At 39.4% G+C, this 22,401-nt stretch overlaps 1 protein-coding gene across 7 annotated transcripts in view; it reads left to right on the top strand.

The window, feature by feature from the left end:
* Nucleotides 1–2,253: 2,253 nt before the first annotated feature.
* SOCS5 (suppressor of cytokine signaling 5) overlaps nucleotides 2,254–22,401 on the top strand; it is a 61,527-nt gene continuing 41,379 nt past the window's right edge. For 2 of the 7 annotated variants that reach the window (XM_060117655.1, XM_060117651.1), the window contains exon 1: nucleotides 2,590–2,776. The gene's annotated coding sequence lies outside the window, so the exon portion shown is untranslated. Of the gene's footprint in view, nucleotides 2,443–2,589; nucleotides 2,777–3,356; nucleotides 3,605–11,815; nucleotides 11,833–15,995; nucleotides 16,046–22,401 lie in introns of those variants that run through there. The other 5 variants (XM_060117653.1, XM_060117652.1, XM_060117654.1 and 2 more) reach the window with 5 other exon arrangements.

Here is a 22,401-nt window from a genome sequence, read left to right on the forward strand (position 1 = left end):
GGGAGCGGGGTGGGGGAGATTGAGGCAAAGAGCTGGGCAACAACTTTGGGAGATTCTTGCAGTTTTCCCTGTTTTTCTGGGGCGGGGGGAGATCTTTATAGCACATATCACCCCTGAATTATTTTTTATCCTTAAGAGATATAGCTTATTTATTTTATTTTTAAAATTTTTATTGAAGTATAGTTGCTTTACAATGTTGTGTTAGTTTTTTCTGTGCAGCAAAGTGAATCAGCTGTACATATACATATATCCCCTCTTTTTTGGATTTCCTTACCATTTAGGTCACTACAGTGCACTAAGTAGAGTTCCCTGTGCTATACACTATGTTCTCATTAGTTATCTATTTTATATATAATATCAATAATGGGTATGTGTCAATCCCAATCTCCCGATTCCTCCCACCACCACCCCCTTACCCCCTTGGTATCCATACATTTGTTCTCTATATCTGTGTCTTTATTTCTGCTTTGCAAATAAGATCACCTGTACCATTTTTCTAGATTCCACAAATATGTGTTAATATATGATATTTGTTTTTCTCTTTCTGAGTTCACTCTGTACCACATTCTCTAGGTCCCTCCACGTCTCTACAAATGACCCAATTTCATTCCTCTTTATGGCTGAGTAATATCCGTTGTATATAGTACCACATCCTCTTTATCCATTCCTCTGTTGATGGACATTTGGGTTGCTTTCATGTCCTGGCTATTGTAAATAGTGCTGCTATGAACGTTGGGTATCACCCCTGAATTATTTATTTGCTACTTTACTCATATATGCTTTGTCTCACCCTACTCAGGAACTTTGTCCGTTTTGTTTACCACTATATCCTGAGCACCTCAAAAAATGCCTGGAACATTGTAAAATGCTTAGTAAATACTGGGTTAATGAATAAATGGCCCAGGTGAGGCAGTGGCTGTAGAAATTGAGACAAAAGGGCATTTAGTAAATATAATCAGCATGACAAAGTTCAAAGGGGTAGGGAAGTGTTACAGCAGTGAGGGAGTAGCCTGGAGGACTGCTCAAAGATTCTGGTTTGCTTAAGTGAATGAATGGTAATGTTATCAAAGAAGATAAAGAACAGATGGGAAGGAGCAGGTTTGTGGTCTTCTTAATAGGTATTTGAGTTCTGATTTGGATATGTCAAGATTAGATTCAGGTGGAGATACCCAAAAGCACTTAGGTATGCAGATCGGGATCTCATTAAAGGTACACTCAGCCATCAAAATGGTGAGACCACCTAATGTGCAGTAGAATGACTATGCACCAACTGAGGATCAGATCCTGGGACTCTTAAAAAGCCAACCAGAACCGATTTATAAAGGTTAACTGAAGAGAAATACAATCTGAGGGTTTATGGTCTTAGGTAAACTGGGGTGAGGGATACTTTGGGGAGGAGAAAAAGGATGTAGTCCATATAATCAACTGCAAAAGAGATCATATAAGAACGAAAAAGTGATCCTTGAACTCGATCATATGGTTGTCACTGGTAGCCTTAAGAGAAGCACTTACAGTGGGTTAGTAAGGAGTATAATTTAGCCTGTACTGGAAGCATGAATTTAAATAAGGATGAGAACTAGACAGGGTCTCATAGTCAACTTTGTTTTGTTCTGTCTGGAGGCGTTGTAATACGATCAGGGGTATGTCTAACACCGAAGTAGCGGGTAAGTTTGTGAATGACGACAAGGCTTCTATAAGGCCAGATGGCCTGTCCTGGCGTCGGCACAATGCCTCAACTAAGCTTTTATTCTTTCAGCCATTTCTAGGGCGGGGGCCCTTCCATACAGAGTGCAAGCAAAAAGTGGGAGACACTCCTCCATCTGATCATTGAGTCACGTTTGTGACAGCTGGGAGTGGGGATGGGAATGCTTGAATTAAACGAAGTGCCCTGGTTCCCGTGGATCTTGGACTTTAGTAACAGGGAGGCTCCTTGCTGGAGGGAGCTAGGGAGACTCATTCACATTTTCCGACCGGGCACTCACGCCCTCCATTCAACATTTTTCCTTTCCTTTTCCCTAACAGAGTTGAAACCAGGCACAAAGCTTGCCGGTTTCTCCCACCTCAAGGTTGACCTTCCGCCCCCAAGCCCACCTCTGGACCTTCTCCGACCACGTGACCCTCTTCAGCCCCCGTGACTCGTCGCCGCCAACCCCTCCCCTCCGGCCGCAGCCCGCCTTATCCCGCCTCTCAAGCCCACGTGACCCCCTCTCTCCCACCTGACTGGCTCCTCCCTTTCCCCCGGGCCGGACCCGGCCGCCGTCGCAGCGGCCCGACTCCAAAATGGCAGCCGCGCACAGCGCGCACCCGAGCGGCCGGACCTCCCTGACTCCCGGGCCTCCCCGCTCTCGCTCCCTGCCTCCCTCCTTCGGCCTTCACCTACACGCCTTCGGATTGGCCGTTAGGAATCCCGCCCCTCCAGAGCTCCGCCTGCTATTGGTCACGGTAGGCTGCCCTTCAGAGAGGCGTGCCCCCGCCGCCCCCCGCCCCGGGAGGTATTTTCCATTCCGGTGGGGGTTGGGGGGAGGGGGGAGGGGAAAAGGGTGAAGAGGGGGAGGTGGCCGGGGAAAGGGGTGGGGGCTTGGCGGGGGCATCCGGCGGAGCTGGGGTCTCCGGACTCCGTCCGGAGGAAGCGAGACTGCGCCCGTTCGGGCAGTCGGAGGGAACGGGACGGGACCGGCGGGCGGGCGGACTCGCCCTCTCGGTGACTACGCCGTCCGGGCCCGTCCTGCCTGGCTGCAGGTGCCCCTGGATGAGGCCGCCCCGCGCGCCCGGACCGGTGAGTGTCCCCGGTGGCCCGGCCCTTGAGTGCTCCCTGGCCCCCGCACAGCCGTTAGCGGCCGCCTCTCCGGCCCCCGGTGCTCGCGCCCGGCGCAGTCCGCCTCCGGCCGGCGCCTCCACACCCCGGGCGGAGGCAGCGCCCGCCCTCTGGCCGAGAAGAGGACGACGGGCAGGGGACGGCGGACCCGGGCCGCGAGCCCCGTGCAGACCGTGCGGCGCGTAGTGGGAGCTTGCGCTCAGTGGGCTCTTGATGCATTTCGTTGAATTGTTTTTCTGGTTGGAGGAACGTAGGGCCCCTGAGAGGAAGGGGGTCGCTCCGGGCTAGCCGGAGGGCGTTCGTGATCTGGGTCGTGGTGAATCGGGGGGGAGGTCACCGGAGACTGGGGGGTATTTGCGCGCGCTGCAGGGGAGGGGGCACCCGCCAAGTCACTTGGGGCTCTAAGGCTCCGATCCGGGGGTCCTCAAGGTCGACGACAAGATAGGTTCATCCGGAGATGAGAGAGGGAACTGGGGAGCTTGGATGGGGGAAGTGACTGGAGCACCTCCGGAGTTTAACCCGAGGTGGAAAGGGATGCGCAGGCGGGCGCTGGAAGACCCTCTTGCAACTACTTGGGGTCCTAACATTCTTTGGTGCTGGGATTTGGGGATTCAAGCAGCAGAAGCGAAGTGACTTTCTGGAGAGGGAGTTGCATTTAAAAAAGGATGCTCAGAAACAGTTTAAGCACACAACTTGCTTGGTTCTGAACTTTGAGAGGTCGGGGTATTGGAATCACGAGGTGATTCCAACCAAAAGGTGGACCTTGGCAGTTATCTTTTATTTTAAAAGGTATGTATGCGTTCGATGGTGTTTTACCAGTTACTAGTTTTGCTGGAAATTCTCAAACTGCACCTTGAAATTCTTGTAGCAGCTTCTCCATCTGCTGAAGATCCTTTCTTCAGGTCTCTCCATCCATAGCAGTAGCTTACTTCCAACTTAACATTTAGACTGGACTCTATTATTACAGTTTGCTACTGGCTTTTATTCTAGAAGATTAATAAGTAATTCACATGCTCTCTTTCCCTTGCTTTTAATTGTTTCTTTACAAGGTCATGCAATTTTAACTTTTTTAAGTGTTGGACTGGGAAGATGTTGGTAAGCTAGCAGCTCTAGAAAGCAGTAGGCAAATTTGGGAATCTTAATGTCAGATGCTTAGTTTAATTTTAATAATCTTGTATTTGCATAACGCTCTTGAGAGTTAAGAACATAGAAAATGTATACCAGGGTTGGTCCACAGAATCCACCTCTGTGGCAGCCCACGGAGGTTCTTCATGTCACTGAGAAGAGGAAGCTAAGAAGTGCACAGCTAGCTTTTTAATCTTTTCTTAATCATATATGTTATCTTACTAATTCCTCACAATTTACAAAATAAAAGCTTTTTTTTAAAGGGAGCACTTAAACATGTATGAGAAAATTTTGTAGATTATATTTTCCCTTTGCTGTAAAATGTAATTCATCAGAGAAAACATTTCTGCAAAAAGGTGTTAATATATTCAGTTGGCACCTTCTTAGTTATTGAATAAATAATGGATAATTAAATTTTTTCTCCCTATTGTCCTTGAATTTTACTATCCGTCTTTAGGGAGAATGTACTGGCACACAAAATAGTAGCCTAAAATATTGAAACCTAACACCTTTTAACATTAGAATAGCTTTTACATTATGCACCTTCAGACTCATCTATGGCAAACCAGTGGTCACCTTTGTTTAGAATGGGCTGTTTTCTCCCATTGTAAAACTAAGGAAAAATAACCCTTAATGCCTGCAAAGTAGTGGTAATAACTAAACAGAATGAGAATGGGAAGCTTGGAAAAAAGATGTATGTGTATGAGTCACATTTCTTTTAGAGCTGGAAGAGTAGACCATGGATATGATTATGTTGCAGATCAGGAGACCGAGACCCAGACCAGTGGAAGGGACTAAAATTCTAGCTAGAGATGAGCCAGGATTGGTGGGCAGGTCTCTGAACTGTAGTCCAGGGTTTTTCTACTTTATGACATTCACATTGTTTATTTCTAAAGCATTCTAGTGCCAACTGTAAGTGGTTTTAGGATTATGGGTGATGTTGCTCCCTTCTAAGGATGGGGAAGTTTGGGTTGACTACTTTTATGCATGAAGTGACATAAAACAAGATGACCTTTTATTGCAAAGTTTAAAACAGTATGCTGCAGTGTTAGTGGAAGTGCTGATGTTCCCCTCTCATTGGGAAGAGACAAACTGTCATCTAGATTGAAGTATTAGATGAACTTCTTAGAGTAGGCTAGTGTGCTTTAACTTTTATGCTAAAAATTAATTGCTTAAAAATTTCTCAGAATTCAAAAGGCTCTAGTATTTTCAAGATAAATTATACAAACAATTATTATTTTAAGGAAGTGTGGGGGTTTTGTTATGTTAAAATGGATTTTGATACCTTTGCAAAGAGCAGTAGTAGAATTACATAATACTTATGAAAACATGATTTTGATCATAGTTGTGACTGGATTTGTATAATTAACATTACGATCCTTGGCAAGTTATTTAACCATTATGTACCTAGGTTTCCTCACTTGTAAAGTGAGGTTAGTAAAAGTACCCACCTCAATAGGGTATTGGTGAGGATTAAAAGTGTTTCCTTAGCACAGAGAAAGGGTGCAACAAATATTAGATATTATTTGTAATGTTCATTAGGTATGTACAGGTACTTGTATGCTCATTTGTTTCCTTGCTGTTAACGAAGTCACTTTGTGGCTACAGAAAATTCCAGATAAATACATGATCAGTATTTATCATATTTATTTTATAAATAACAGTCTGCTTTAAGGGGCACTTAGTGCAAATGATGCCCTCATTTATTTATTTTTTTTAGTCCTTACTCTGCTCACCTTGGACCTTGAATTAGGTGTACCTATCAAGTTAGAGTGAAGGTGACTGTTTTTCTGAATGTCATTGGGAGACCCTGTTGCAGTTTCATTATTCTAGAATTAAAATGTTAGTAATTGATTTGCAGATATTCTACTGAAAATACAGTGAGTTCTGGAGTCCTACTGGTTAAACTTAGCTGAGGAAACCAGGGCTTTATAAGGTCTATTATTATTTGCAATCCCCTTCTCCCAATGGAACCTTGAGAAAATCACTGAACCTTGTTTTCTGTTAAATGAATATTTTGATGACTTCATTCATTAAACTGTTAGGTTTTAGTGATAAAATTTGCTTAGCTCCAATTTTGTAACGTTTCGTTCTTTTTGATTTGCTATAGTCCAGGCCTAGTTAGTCTCAAGAACATGTGGTTTAGCAAATGTGCTTTATGGTGACAGTGGTGGATTTCTTCTCCTGGATATTCTGGAGTTCTTCCTTATCAGGTTCTGCAGTTGATTTTATAGCAGCTCGTCTTCCGTTTACAGTCCTCTTAACTTTTATTCTCCCACATGTTTGTGGTCTTTCCTTCTCACAACATCTTTACCATCTGTACCTCCACGTAGCTTCTTACCAGCTGTCACACGTGAGCTTACTTTTTTTTAGACCTCTTTTTTTTAACATTAATTTCAGTTATTTTTAAAATGTATATCACATAATATTTAAAAATTGCCCTTATTTTTAGAGTTTCATTGAATTGAGCCCATTTTACAGGTTTGAGATTAAAATCAGAAACAGGTTATAGCTCAAAAGCATCTTTATTATGCCAGTAGTTGATTTTTCCTATTTTGTTTTAGATCTCAGGCAGAAGTTCTGTTGGTGGTACTTCAGATGATAAATACATCCCTTTACTCTGAAGTAATGCTAACCATCAGGGCTAAGAGAGTTACATGGAGCCATCAAAAGCTTCCAGTCATTTTTTTTCTTTCATTGATACAGAATTTTAATGTTTGAGAGTGACCAGCTCCTAATCTTCTTCTGATAAATAGTTTTAATAAAGATTATGAAATTATTACAATTTGTTGGCCGTTTTTGGCCTCATGACATGCTTTTAGGGATTTTGTAGAACTTAGACATGCAGACCTTTTCTTCACGTCTATTGCATAATCTAATTACGTGAATAAAATATCTAATTAAATATGGTTTCAAAAAATACCGTAATACCATGCTATAATAAAAAACAACCAACCATTGCTCAGTTTTTCATTAAGTTTATTTTCTTTATATATTTAAAAATAATAAACACATATATATGGAGTCTAAAAAAAATGGTTCTGAAGAACCTAGGGGCAGGACAGGAATGAAGTCGCAGACGTAGAGAATGGACTTGAGGACACGGGGAGGGGGAAGGGTAAGCTGGGACGAAGTGAGAGAGTGGCATGGACATATATACACCACCAAATGTAAAATAGATAGCTAGTGGGAAGCAGCCGCATAGCACAGGGAGATCAGCTCAGTGCTTTGTGACCACCTAGAGGGGTGGGATAGGGAGGGTGGGAGGGAGGAAGATGCAAGAGGGAGGAGATATGGGGATATATGTATATGTATAGCTGATTCACTTTGTTACAAAGCAGAAAGTAACACACCATTGTAAAGCAATTATATTCCAATAAAGATGTTAAAAAAATAATTATGGCTTATGAATTGCCTGTTAGTCATATTGAAAATTCATGGGTACATGGACTGAGTAGATACAGACCATGCAAACTACTTTCTTAGCTTCAATGTAGATGTTAGAGAGTGAGAGTTAGAGATGTTAGAGAGTGAGATAGTCTAAATTATATTTAGAGGCTGAGTTGTGACCCAGGAAGGGGATCAGAAGTCCTGGAGATAACTTCCTTGAAGGCATTTATTGTAGTTACTGGCTGGCTACAAAGTCCGAGGAAGAACATGTTGAGTGTTGTGGGACATGGTTCTGAAAACAAGAATGATGTTGTACATGAAAATAATTATAAAAGGGGTTACCATTTTTTGACTGTTATGTTCCAGGCCAAGTGATTTGCAATCATTCTTTGATTTAATTCTCTTAACAGTTCTGAAAGGTGGGTGGCATTATCCAGTTTTATCAAAGAGGAAATTTGATTCAGGGAGGTTAAGTGACTTTCCCAAGTTGGCCAATATGTGGTACAATTGGGACTAGGGCCCTGGTCTTTTGATTGTTAACCCTAAACATGTCCAGGATATTAGGAGGCAGCTCTTAAAACTTGTAATTGTTTAATTTAGAGTTTATGAAATGTTGTTTTACTTCTTTGCTGTGGCAACTTTGGATGTCATTACCACAAGAGGTAGTATCTAGATATTTTGAGAGGATTTAGAGACATTCCTTAAATTCTTGATTGTTAAGGAAATCTAGGGATGTTTTGGTGGACAGTCTTATCTGCAGTTCTGGCTGCCCATAAAGTGTTTCTCCTGTTGCCTTTATAAAATGCTGGATCATTAATGTGCATTAATAAGGGTAACATTAACAAAGAAAATAGTTTTTGGTGGAAAAGCCTACAGAGTAGGCGTCCAGCGACCTGGGTTCTTCTACTGGTCTCAAAGACTGGTGTGAAAACATTAGGATAGCATTGAAACAGGCTTAACGTTCTTGCTCTGGGAGTAGGGAAGGCCTGAGCTGTGTCTTAAGAGATGAGCAGGTGAGGAGAGGTTGTAGAGTTGTAAGCAGAGGAAGTACCAGTGTGTTAGATGAATCACTGAGCTGTATTTTTTTGAACTGTAATTTCTTCAAATGTGAGTTAAAATATAAGAAAATATTTTATATTTTACTTATAAGGGTAACGTATTGTATAGAAACTGTTACACATATTTTGTATTTGTTGATTTTGGAATCCCCCAAAAATGAGGTTCTAAGAACCAAGTAAATGTGAAAGTGCTTTGTAAATTTTTAAGTGTTCTACCAGTAAGAGGGATAGAGGAATACTGATATTCTTGTGAAGGATGGACAAAGAGGATGCTGTGAAAACTTAGGTAGCAGAAAGAGAAAAGTACAAGAGGAGAAACAGCAGAAGTGGAGAAGGGAGGTGTTAAAAGATGAAAGAAAGGAAGTGAATAGATGTGAAGAAGATTGAGTTGTAGTTCTCTTTGTGCCTGTCAATCAAAAGGAGGGTTATAAGTCTGTAACTGAAGACTTTTAACATTAATTTATGGTCAGGAAAAAGCTCAGCAGGTAGTTGAAACATTTTATTCACTTCTCCGTTTAGTCTACACTGACCATGTTAACAAGGCTATGAAAATAGGCTAATTGAGAATTGGCTGTATTGTCTGATTGTTTCCTCACTTCTGTATAGGTTTAGCTAATGGCTTTAAATTGTATAAGGGTGCTCATAAAAATAAAATAAGCTGCACTGAGTTACTGTTTTTTTGGGGGTTTTTTTTGTGTGTGTGATACGCGGGCCTCTCACTGTTGTGGCCTCTCCCGTTGTGGAGCACAGGCTCCGGACGCGCAGGCTCAGTGGCCATGGCTCACGGGCCCAGCCGCTCCGCAGCATGCGGGATCCTCCCGGACCGGGGCACGAACCCGTGTTCCCTGCATCGGCAGGCGGACTCTCAACCACTGCGCCACCAGGGAAGCCCTGAGTTACTGTTTATTCTAGCTTTATTGAAAATAAAAGGGCATAGTGTGTTTAAGGAAAAGGGTGAAGTTTGATCTGTCAAAATGAGTGCAAAAGAAAATTAGGAAATCAGACTAGAACCAAGGTAGAATGGGAACAAAATGCCATATAGTAGGAGTTAGTTTTTTGTTTTTGTTTTTGTTTTTTGCGGTACGCGGGCCTCTTACTGTTGTGGCCTCTCCCGTTGCGGAGCACAGGCTCTGGACGCGCAGGCTTAGCGGCCATGGCTCACGGGCCCAGCCGCTCCGCGGCATGTGGGATCTTCCCAGACCGGGTCACGAACCCGTGTCCCCTGCATCAGCAGGCAGACTCTCAACCACTGCGCCACCAGGGAAGCACGGAGTTAGTATTTTTATTTTGTTTTATAGATGAGGAAGTGATACGAATAGTTTGGTCCTTTAAAAACTGATTATAGCTGTAATGAAGAATACAGGCTGGAGGGACAGAGAATTGAGACATTTATTCACCAAGGAATATGTATGGCAGGGTGAGTGAATGAGGCATTTTCTGTGGCCTCTGGTAGACAAATCACAGTCAAGGATGCCATTTAAGGCTCTGCCCTAGTTCAGGAACGAGATTATGATGGTCTGAATTAAGGAATTTGTAGTAGGGATAGAAACGAGACCACTGATTTCAGAGATACTTAGGAGTTTAAGTCCTCCAGACTTGGTTAGTGTTTGGAGGTGATAGAAGTTGAAGACGAGTCTAAGGTTCCTGACTTGGCAGGAGAATAATATGTGCAAGTTTGAGAGAAGGGGAATACTGAGTTTGCTTTCAGATAAGTCGTTATACTTTTTAGATAAGTAATAACAAGATATCAGTTGGAAATAACGGGTCTAGCTCAGGAACATGGTTAAGTTTATAGATGTGATTTGGAAGGCATAAAGTTTATAGTTGAAAGTTTTGAAATTAGACAAGTAATGACCATAATTCCTAAATAATAATGCATGCAGAACAAAAAGTAACTGCCAGTGCTGGCCCTAAGTTCGAGAGTGTAGACGTTTTAAAATATGTATTTTAAATTTTGCCCACCTCCAGTCAAACCCCCACCGCGTAGCTTTATAAAGAATATATAGAAGTATTTGCTGCCAGAAATATTTTAGTGTCCTTGAAATAGTGTACCACATCCTGTTTGGCCATCAGCGTAACAGGGAATTTGTAGACAAATGCACTTCCTTATTCTTCACTTTAGTCTCTTTTTGGAATTCTCTTTGCTTCCTTGAGCTGGTGAGGTAGTCTGAACAGATTTTGAAGCCTGAAGGGTTTTTTCACCTTCTTTAAAATCTAACCCAGATCAGCCCTATTCAACCATCTCTTTGCCTCTCTTTCTCTCCTACTCCTACAGCCCTATGGAGCTCAAGGCTCTGGCAAATAAAATGGCACTCCAGGAAAGAAAAGTAAAAACAGCACAAGAGAAAGAACCTTGAAGGGGACTGTAATCTTTTCAGTTCTCCCCCAAAGGTTCTACTCTGTAAGCCAGGGGATGGAGTTGGTGAGTCATTAAGAAGTGATGTCCAAATTCAGTAAAATAAATACATCTATTGGGAGCAAGGTCTTCAAGTGCTGAGGGAATTTGGAAAGAATCTGAGGTGGTTTAGCACTTAGTGGAAAAGATGAGTTTTTGGTTCAGTTTTAAAGGAGGTAGAAAGACAAGGCTGTGCAGCAAAAGGTAACAATAACATTATTAAAGAGGGAGGGAAAACAGTATGTACCAAGGAAGTAGAACATTAAGAAAAAACAAAGGAAATGGCGAACAGGACTCTTTATCTAAAATGCATGGTTTGGGATGGAGTTAATGAGAAATTAGGGTTGTTAAATGATTGAAGACAAATTTGGAGTTAGTACTCCTTGAACACATAGTAGAAAACTGAACATGAACAGAAGAGTATTGTAACATGATTTAAATAGCAATTAAGCAATTATGGAAGATGACAACTGTTATATATAGGTTATGATGTATATGGTACTGATTAATTTATATACCACCCAAATCCCTTATATTTTCTCTTTCTGTTTTCTTATTATGTACTTCTATACCCGTAGTTCTCAAACTTTCCTGGGCATAAAAATTATATGAAGCTCTTGTTTGAAATATAGATTCATCCATGTTACATGTAACAGTGTTTAGTTCCTTTCAGTTGCTGACTAGTGTTCCATTGTATGGATATACTATAGTTTGTTTATTATTATTGTGGAAAGGGTTGTTCTAGTTTTCAACTGTTATGAGGAAAGCTGCTATGATCATTCCTGTATAGGCTTTTTGTGACACATGTATTCTTTACTTGTGGGTGAATACCTAGAAGTGGAATTGCTGGGTATATGAGATAGGTGTGTTTAACATGAGAAATTAACAGAACAATTTCCAAGGTGGGTTTACCATTTTACACTCCTACCAGCAGTGTTCCCTCTTCCTTTCTTTTAGGGAGGAGTTTGGGTGCAATTGATGTTCTTCCTTAAATGTTTGTAGACTTCACCAATGAAGCCATCTGGACCTGGAGTTTTCTTCGTGGAAAGGTTCTTAATTAAGGATTCAGTTTTTAAAAGAATAGGTCTAAGACTGTTTTGTGCTACAGGTGGCAAGGTTAAGTAGCTGGGACAGAGACCAAAGCGTGAAATATTTTCTGGTTCTTTATAGAAAAAGGTTGCCTACCACTAGCTTAGACCATTTACACTTAATGTAATTAAGGTTGGATTAAAATGTACTATCTTACTATTTGTTTACTATTTGTTCTTTTTTCCTTGGTTTCCTTGTCTTCTTTTGGATGGATTATTCTTTATGGTTCCATATTATTTTTTCTGTTGGTTTATAACATATTTCTCTTAAAAATTTTTTTAGTGGTAGTCCTTCTAGTTAATTAATAACAGTCTGCTATCAAATAATATTATACCACTTCATGAGTAATGCAAGAATTGTACATGTTACAGTTTCTCCTTCCCATCTTTCGTGCTTTTTTGTCATACATTTTGATATGTGTGTTTTAACCCTGTTGCTGATCTTTTTGCTTTTGTCAGGCAGTTACCTTTTAGAACAATTAAAAATGAGAAAAATGTCTTTCTTATTTGTCTCATTTTAATCACTTCTTTAGATCTTCATTTCTTTGTGTAGAGTCAATTTTGTGTCTAATATCATATTCCTTTTGCTTGAAAAACTTCCTTTTATATTTCTTTAGTGCAGCTTTCTCTCTCTTTCCCTCTCTCCCCACTTTGTCCCTCATTTTGCCTTCAGTTTTGGAAGTTATTTTTAGTAGTTACAGAATTCTAGGTTTTCAGGTTTTTTTCCCGCTTTGAGCACCTTAAAATGTTATTCTCCATCTTCTCATTTGCATAGCTTCTGACAAGAACTCTGTGGTGATTTTTATATTTGCTTCCCCATATGTAATATGTGTTTTCCCTTTGGCTGCTTTTATGATTTTTCTCTTTATCACTGGTTTTCAGCAACTTTATTATGATGCTCCTTGGTATGGTTTTATTTGTGTTTATTCTTGTGATTTATTGAGCTTCTTAGATCTGTGGGTGTATTGTTTTCATCATACTTGTAAAATTTTTAGCCATCTAACTTCAAATTTTTGAATTCCCAAGTATTTTTCTCCTCAGGCTCCAGTCCTGCATATGTTCGTTCAGCCACTTAATATTAGTTCACAGGTCACTGAAGTTCTCTCCATTTTTCTTCTAATCCGTTTTTTTCTTTCAACGTGAAAAGTTTGTTTCCCAGTCTTCAAACACACTAACTTAAAAAAATTCTCCTTTGTCTAATATGCTGTTATACCCATCAAGTTAAATTTTTATATCAGGTGTTTTTTTTGTTTTTTTTTTAGTTCTAGAATTACCATTGATTAAAAAAAATAACTTCCACTTCTCTGTTAAGATTTTTTCTTTTTTTCATTATGTCCATGTTTTCCTTTAAGCCTTTGAACTCTTTTCTAATAGCTATTTTGAAGTCCTTGTATTAAAATTCTCTTTATCCCTACCACTCCTGGATCCTGATTATAGGTTACCATTTCTTATTTTTTCATACATCTGGTAATTTCTTTTGGGGTTATGGTGTTGAATATTTGCCTTGATTTTTTTTTTTTTTTTTGTCTTTCTTTTGAGTATTAAGTTTTATTCTGGCAGGCAGTTGCTTTGTGGATCAGATTGATCTTTTGAGTTTTGTTTTCAGGGTTTTTTGGGTTTTGGTTTTGGGCAGTTCTAGAATGGCTTTCAGTTTAGGGCTAGTTTGGGCCCATTACTGAGGCATGCCCCTTCTTGTGTCTCACTTGATTGCCCCATGTGTTCATCAAGGTTTATTCATCCCAGCTGGTGGAAACTGAATGATCCTGGCCCTGTATGAACTCTGGAAGTTGTTAGGCTTAGAGCTCCCTGGTATTTGTTATTTTCTTGAAGTTTTTCTTTGTCTAGCCTCATAGATTTACATAACACACATACGCAGATTGGTGTTTAGCCAGAAACTCAGGGAGACCTCTTCTGTAGATTGTTGAGTGTTTCTGTTTAGTTTCTTCCTTTATGGTAATATGCCGTGCAAATTCTAGTTGTCTCAGACTCCACAAATTCTGAGCTCTGTCACCTTAACTCAGTGAGACCGTTGGCTTTGTTTGGGTTCCCCCTCCTTTTGTTGTAGTTCCAAACAGAAAGGTGGGGCGATCTTTGGGTTCACCTCATTTCTTTCCCTTTTTTCAGAGATCATATTTCCATACTGCCTGTTACCTATAACAGGCAGTATGGAAATATGTCTGAAAATAATTGTTTTATGTTTTGTCTCGTTTTCTATTTGTTTGGAGGAGGACAATTCTGGACTTTGTTGGTCCCTTTTTTTTTTTTTTTTTTTTTTTTTTTTTTTTTTTTTTTTGCGGTACGCGGGCCTCTCACTGCTGTGGCCTCTCCCATTGCGGAGCACAGGCTCCGGAGCCATGGCTCACGGGCCCAGCCGCTCCGCGGCACGCGGGATCCTCCCGGACCGGGGCGCGAACCCGTGTCCCCTGCATCGGCAGGCGGACCCTCAACCACTGTGCCACCAGGGAAGCCCCCTGTTGGTCCCTTTTGCCTTCATTTTTGAAGGGTATTTATGCTGGATGTAAAATTTAAGTTGGCAGCTCTTTTTTTTTTTTTTTCCTTGTAGCACTTTAAAGTCATCATTTCAATATTCTCTCGTTTAAGTTGTTTCTGATGAGAAGTTAGTAGCCATTCTTACCATTGTTCACTTGATGTAATACGTCTCCCCCCCCCCCCCGGCTGCTTTAAAGATTTTCTCTTTATCTTTGGTTTTCAGCAATTTTATTTATTCTAGGACTAGATTAGCCCTAATACCAAGACATGGCCTTTCTGAGATCTCTATCAAATGCATGTCATGTTCATTGAGGTCTCTCTACTCTAGCTGCCAGGAATTTGAACAACTCCCAGGTAGTTGTTCAGCTCATGCTCCATAGTTGTTCTTTCCCCAGATTTTGTTCTTTGACTCACCTCATGCAGTTTTGCCTTGTGCATATTCAGCTTAGTTCCTAGGCAAAGGATTAGGAGATCTCTCTACAGGTTTTTGAAACTTTTTCTCTCCACAGCTCCCTTCTTTCTTGTATTCTGCTCCTTAAATTCCATACCTTCAGTAGCCTCAGACTTGGAGCTCTAATTTTCTCAACTCAGTGAAATATCTGTGTTCTTTGGGGGTTCCCCTTCCCTGTGGCACAAGCAGAAAGCCAGGGTGTTCGTGAGTCTTTGTTTCCCTTCTCTCAGAAATCACAGTCCTATGCTGCCTGTTGTCCAGCATCTGAAAATTATACTTAATATATATTGCCCCGTTTGATGGGCAATATGTATAAAGTATTATTTTCAGATGTTGGACAACAGTCAACATAGGACTGCCTTTCATATCAGGAGGTCATAACTGGAAATGGAAGTGTAGAATTTCATTTTAATTTTTCTTCTTTTTAAAAACTTTTTTGCCTCACGGCTTGTGGGATCTTAGTTCCTGACCAGGGATCGAACCCAGGCCCTCGGCAGTGAAAGTGCAGAGTCCTAACCACTGGACCGCTGGGGAATTCCCTAAAAACTTTTAAAATTTTTGTTACAGTATATCATACCTTTTAGAGTATGGCTCCATTAAAAAAATAATGCCAGCTCATATTTTAATTTGCAAGCCATACAGAGAGCTACAAAGAAGGAAGTTCAAAAGAAAGAAAGAAAGAAAGCTCAATATCCCAAAACCCAGAGTTTACCATGGTTACCTTTATCATTTCAGATCTCATATTGCAAATACGCACATAGAAGAATAATTTATTTTTAAAATGGATTTATTCAGTTCATGCTATTTTTAATTAAAAGCACTTAAATTTAATTAAAGGGGTAAATTTATTAAACAGAAGCAACACTGGAAAAATGGTTCAACCACAGATAAATATTTATTTACTACAAGAGATATTTCCTAAAAGATTTTTCTCTAAGGTTATGAAATAAGATTATGGAAAAAGGCTAAAAGGTTAGAATCATTATGTCATAGTTGGCATGCTTCAATAGGTCTCTCATATAAAAAAGAATCACGTGTTGGCAAATACCTGCTGTTGGTAGGAGAAAAAATTGGTACAAATTTCTAAATGGCTATTTTAGCTCAAGCTGCTATAACAAAATACCGTAAACTTATGGTATTATAAACAACAGGTGGCTTATAAACAACAATTTATTTCTTACAGTTCTGGAGCCTTGAAGTTCGAGATTGGGATGCCAGCATGGCTGGGTTCTGGTGAGTGCCCTCATCAGGGTTGCAGACTGCAGACTTCTTGTATCCTCAAATGGCAGAAAGAGAGCTAGCTAGCTCTCTGACTGCTTCTTATAAGGGCCCTAATCCCATTTATGAGGGCTCCATCCTCGTGGTCTAATTACCTCCCAAAGGCCCCACTTCCAAATACCATCACATTGGGGATTAGATTTCAATATATGAATTTTGGGGAGATACAAACATTCAGTCCATTACAATGGCAATTTGGCAATATTCAGAATCCTTAAAAATGTTCACATCCTTTGCCCCAAATTCCATTTTTAGGAATTTATTATAAGCAAATAAGAGATGTGTACATTATGTGTACACATGAGTGTGTGTGTGTGTTATTCATTTCAGTGCTATTTATAATGTTTAAAAATTAGAAGCCTGTTAAATGATTAAATTATGATACAGCCATATAACCAAATACCATAAAAACATTATAAATTGTTTTTTAAATATTTTGTTTAGTATACTACTAATAAAAATAATTGGCAGGTGATAAAAATCATGAGCTTTAAGATGTTTAAGGGTATAAGGTATAAGAAAATATTCAAATATAGTAAATGAAAAAAGTTAGATGATATTTTGGAGTATCTTAAAAAGGACATATTTATTTAAAAAATAGGATGTAAAATAAAATATGCTGACTTTGAGTAGTTAAATTGTGGGTTATTTTTCAATTATATACTGTTTAATATTTTTCTACAATAAGCATGTACTATGTTAAAAATCATACAAAAAACTTAATTTTTAAAATTCTGATAAATTGAATGATTGGGAGGATGAGGGAAGAAGGATTTAAGTGATTGTAGTTTTTCTCATCTTAATCATGCCTCTTCTCCACTTTTGCAGGTACTTTAGCTTGAACTTTATCTGTATAGATTTAGTGAAACAGGCATTTATTCTTATACTGTATACGTAATATATATCCTAAACTTTTTCTAATTTAAGGCAATCTCCCATGTTTCACAGTTTAAAATTGTGGGTTTCTATCAAGCCCTGCTTTGTACACTTGAAGAGATTTAATATTGCTTTCTTTCCCTTTTCCATTTTTTTCCAGAGCTGTTTTTCTAAGTTTTTGTCTTGCTTTCTCAGCCAGTGTTACTGCCCACCTCCTTGCAGATGTGGATGCCCTTATGTTAAAGAAAGAAGTCGTAGTGTTTAGTTTTCTTAATAAAATATTACATTTGCTGTCTCAATCCCTAGCATCTTAGGCATATGGACCTGGTGCTCTTCAGGAACTCACTCTAGTGACTCAGCTTCACATTTTTTGCTATATATTGAACCTGTTAGAAATCCAATGGAGAAAGTTAATATTCTAAAGAAGAGACAAAGGAATGTTGTGGTTAATGAATAAAGAAATAGACATGTCCTCCAGGGAGGTATGATTTATACCAGACCTCAGAGAATGACCTTAACTTGAATAGTCTAGTGTCTATACCTCAGCAGTTACAGATCCAGAAAACTCATTTTGGTCAGGGGAACTGATTTCATGCTAAGCAAATTTACTGAAGACTCATATGGGAAACAAAGTTAATTTCTTAATTTACATTAAGAAATAATAACAAGCCATAATATTTTGATAGCTACATCTTCATTGTAGAGCTACATCTACCAAAGGGATGTGAACAGTTGGGGTCCAATAATCAGACTGTGTTTTCCTGAAGGCCCAAGGCAGTACATTCTTCTTCGATTACCTTATTTTTAGTCTTTGTGAAGGGCTCTATAGCTGTGGGCAAATTTTTTAACCTCCTGAGTCTCAATCGTCTCATCATTAAAATTGTGATAATAACTAGCTACTTCCTAGGCTTGTTGTGAGAACTAAATAAGATAATCTATGAAAAGTGAGTAACCTAGTGTCTATCAGACAGTTGCCATTCAGTAATTGTTCAGATGATTTGTTGTCTTCTACTTCTAGATTTGAGGTCTGGGGGTTAAGAAAGGCACTCTTGTTCTTTTCTTTCCCTGTGCAGGCATTGCTGGGAACTCTACTGGGCTAAGTGGTGTTGAGGTACTAACACTACTTGATTTACAAGAATATTGTTGTTCTGAGTGATAAAGTTTAACTTAATCTAGTGAAGAACTGTAATGAATCTTTGCATAGGTTATGTTTCACTGTGAGATCTAGCCATTTTAATATCTTGAGACTAAGGTAAGAATCATTCTTTTAAGGAATTCGGTAGTGTTGCTTTTCCAATTTGACATTTGTAAAACAGCTTGCTATTTCTTGCAAAACAAGTAAATTCCAGATAACTAATAAGCTGTTTTTACCCGTTGCTGACAACTTAGTAACGTTCGTGCTCTGTAGTTAATATTTCTAATTTATTATATTCATAGATTGTAATGTTGTGAAGGACCAAATCCCTTTCCCTTTCCTTCAGATGAGCTTACTGAGGCCCAGAGAACCAGCCTGAAACTAAGCCAGACAGCTGATGCATCATAGCGGGTCCTGGGACTGTGAGGTGCCAGTGCAGCTGGGCCCAGGACAGTGAGGCCCTTGATATAAGAGTTTGTACTCTGGAGGAGGCAAGGAGAGCGGCCAGCTCCATGTCAGCATCCTTTCTTTCACATGGTTGTGAGAAGGCGGTATTGAATTCAAGCAGTGAGCTTGCCATAGTCCTGAGTGGCAGACATACTAAGTGAGTCCCTTCTAGAAGGAGGCCCTGCTTGCCCCTCCTTCGTTGCTTAGCCAAATCCAAATCAGAGTGAATGAACAAATGTCCTTTTTGTGTCAGGTACCACGTCTACTAACTAGGCACTGTGGAGCAGTTGGGACTTACCTGGGAAGTTTTTTATTTTTAATTTATTTATTTTTGGCTGCGTTGGGTCTTCGTGCTGCACGTGGGCTTTCTCTAGTTGTGTCGAGCAGGGGCTACTCTTCATTGCAGTGCACCGGCTTCTCATTGTGGTGGCTTCTCTTGTTGTAGAGCATGGGATCTAGGCGTGCAGGCATCAGTAGTTGTGGCACATGGGCTTAGTTGCTCCGTGGCATGTGGGATCTTCCCAGACCAGGGCTCGAACCCATGTCCCCTGCATTGGCAGGCGGATTCTTAACCACTGCGCCACCAGTGAAGTCCCTACCTGGGAGTTTTTAATGGCAGAGCTGAGACAGGTCTCTAGACTCCAGCACACTCTTCTTTTTGCCATATCCCTGTCCTCTTTACATCAGATGAATTTTTTTTTTCTCTTCTGAATTACTGTTTGACTTATATGGGAGACTTGTTAAAGAATATTTTGACATCTGTTTAGATGTTATTCTCTAATTGTCCTACGTAGTACTTTCTTATTTACAGTTCTGGTTTCTCATTATCTCATGGGTGTGTATTATGTCCTCAGCTAAATCCTTGTGGACCTATACCATTTTGATCTCTTTCCTGTGACCCTTAGGGCTTGGAATATTTTAAGCATTCAGTAAATTGTTGATCAATAAGTAAATATTTGTTATCAATTTTTTAATTGCACCAGACTTTACATTTTAACATACTTTCAACAAGAGGAGAATCTGGATTTGCTACTTAAAGCTTGTAATCTCAGAATATTTAAGATTGAAAAGAGTTATAAAAGTGCTGTTGTCATTTGAAAGAAATTGAGTGCTCTCACAGATAACTAACTTCAAATGCTTTAGGATCTAGGAAAAGCTAGGGGCGGTGAGGTTGGTCACTTATTTAAATAAATGACTTGTGGTCATCTGGTGTGTTTTTGTTTTTTAAAATCACAGTCTAAGATCTAACTTTTTTGGCAGCCATCAAAAAATATATATGGTTATAGAGAATAGCTGTCTTGAATTATAATCCTCTCTGTGTTTTGGTGGACTAATTTGCTATGGGTTTATTTCTTGAGAAGAAAAAAAAAATTTCATGCCTCCTTAGGATGGTTTACAGAGGGATGCAGTTATGACCAGTCTTAGCACCTGGTCCCAGTCAGCAGTCTTTCCCCCCGCCCAGCTTTATTGAGGTATAATTAGTAAGTAAAAATTATATTTAAGGGATACAGTGTGACGATATGATATACATTATGAAATGATTACTGCAATCAAGCTAATTTATATATGCATCATCTCACATAGTTACCCTCTTTTGCGGGGGGGCTGAAAACATTCAGGATATACCCTTTTTGCAGATTTCAAGTATACGATACAGTAGTATTAACTGTAGTCACCATGCCATACATTAGATCCCCATAAATTATTCATCTTATAACTGAAAGTTTGTGCCCTTTGACCAACATCTCCCTATTTCCCCCACCCCCAGGCCCCTGGCAACCACCATTCTACTCTGTTTTTATATATCTCATCTTTTCTTTATCCATCCTGTCAGCATTCTTTAAAGTGTATGTTTTTTATATCAAGGAGAATCAGATGAGAAAAATCTGGATAAACTGTTGTAAATCTATAATTGCTATTAGAAAAAATAAGGGACATACCATACTAATAATGGATAATAATGTCATTTTTATTCAAGGACCAAATGAATATCTAGTATGAATGTGGAATCTTTCTTTTGACTTGATATTATTTGTTTTGTCTCAAATTATCTTTCTTACATGATGATGTTAAATATTTACCTTTAGTTGTTACTAGGTGTTAACAACCTCTATGGTTGGTTGAGGGATGTAATTGTTTCTGAGTCTAGAATTTATACTTATGCCATATCTTTGTATAATTTTTTAAAATTTAAGTCTCCTGTCTGCTGTCTCTGCATGCTCCCATTTCACTGGTGTTCCCATTTATTTTGAGCCTTAATTTGTAAACAACTAGAAAGTTCTAGGATAATTTATACTACGTATTTCTTTTTAAACAAGTTTTCATACTCAGAACAATTTTTGGTTTTTTTTTTTTTTTGACTGTGCTGGATCTTTGTTGCTGCATGCAAGCTTTCTCTAGTTGTGGCGAGCAGGGGCTACTCTTCGTTACAGTGGCTTTTCTTGTTGCGGAGCACGGGCTCTAGGCACGCGGACTTCAGTAGTTGCAGCACGTGGGCTCAGTAGTTGTGGCGCACGGGCTTAGTTGCTCTGCAGCATGTGGGATCTTCCCGGACCAGGGCTCAAACCCATGTCCCCTGCATTGGCAGGCGGATTCTTAACCACTGCGCCACCAGGGAAGTCTCTACGTATTTTTAAAAGCTTTAAAAACCTTTGATTAACATACAGTAAAATTGACTTTTTTGGTGGGGAGGGCATATGGTTATTTAAATTTTACCTCGTATATAGATCCATGTAACCACCACCACAGTCAGGATACAAAACAGTTCCATCATGCCCCAGAACTCCCTCATGCTGTCCTTTTGTATCACACCCCAAACCCCTGGCTATCCCCTCTTAACCCTGGACAATCACTGATGGTCATATAAATGGAATCATATACAGTATGTATACTTTTGAGACTGGATTCTTATATTTGCAGTAATACTCTTGAAATTCATCCAAGCTATTGCATATATCAATAATTCTGTTTTGTTGCTCAGTAGTATTCCATTGATAAACTCTACTACAGTTTATCTGTTCACCTATTGAAAAACATTTGGGTTATTTTCAGTTTGGGGCGATTATGAAAGAACTGTTATAAACACGTATGTACAGGTTTTTGGGTGAGCACAGATTTTCATTTCTGTAAGATAAATACCAAGGAGTGGGATTGCTGGGTCATATGGTAAGTGTATATTTAACTTCATAAGGAACTTGCCAAACTTTTTCATAATTTATGTCCCATTTTGCCTTCCTACTTAGAATGTATGCAAGTTGTAGTTGCTCTGCATCTTCTCCAGCATTTGGCGTTACACTTTTAAAAAACAATTTTAGCTGTTATAATATCGTTATGCCTTTAATTTAGATTTCCCTAATAGCTAAAAATATTGACCACCTTTTAATGTAGTCAGTTGCCCTCCATCTAGCTCTTTGGTGCACTTTTTGTTCAAGTCTTTTACCCAGTTTTTAATTGGGCTCTATGTTTTCTTACTGTTGAGCTTTGAGAGTTCTTTACATATTCAGAATTCAAATCCTCTGTCACATATGCCATTTGTAAATATTTTCTCCCAGTCTTGTAGCTTGGTATTCATTTTCTTGACAGTGTCTTTCACAAAGCAAACGTTTTTAATTTTGAAGTCCAATTTATAATTTTTTTTCTTTTATGGATCATGCTTTTGGTGTCATGTGTAAAACTTTGCCTAACCCATGTCACTACAGTTTTATCCTGTAGATTCTAAAAGTTTTATAGCTTTGTATTTTACATTAAGATCTGTGATCCATTTTTAGTTAATTTCTGTATAAGTTGTGAGGTTTAGGTTATATTTTTGCCTATGGATGTCCAGTTGTTACAACACTATTTTTGGAAAGGACTA

Source organism: Mesoplodon densirostris, chromosome 14, assembly GCF_025265405.1.
Source record: "Mesoplodon densirostris isolate mMesDen1 chromosome 14, mMesDen1 primary haplotype, whole genome shotgun sequence".
In the NCBI taxonomy this organism is placed as follows: domain Eukaryota; kingdom Metazoa; phylum Chordata; class Mammalia; order Artiodactyla; family Ziphiidae; genus Mesoplodon; species Mesoplodon densirostris.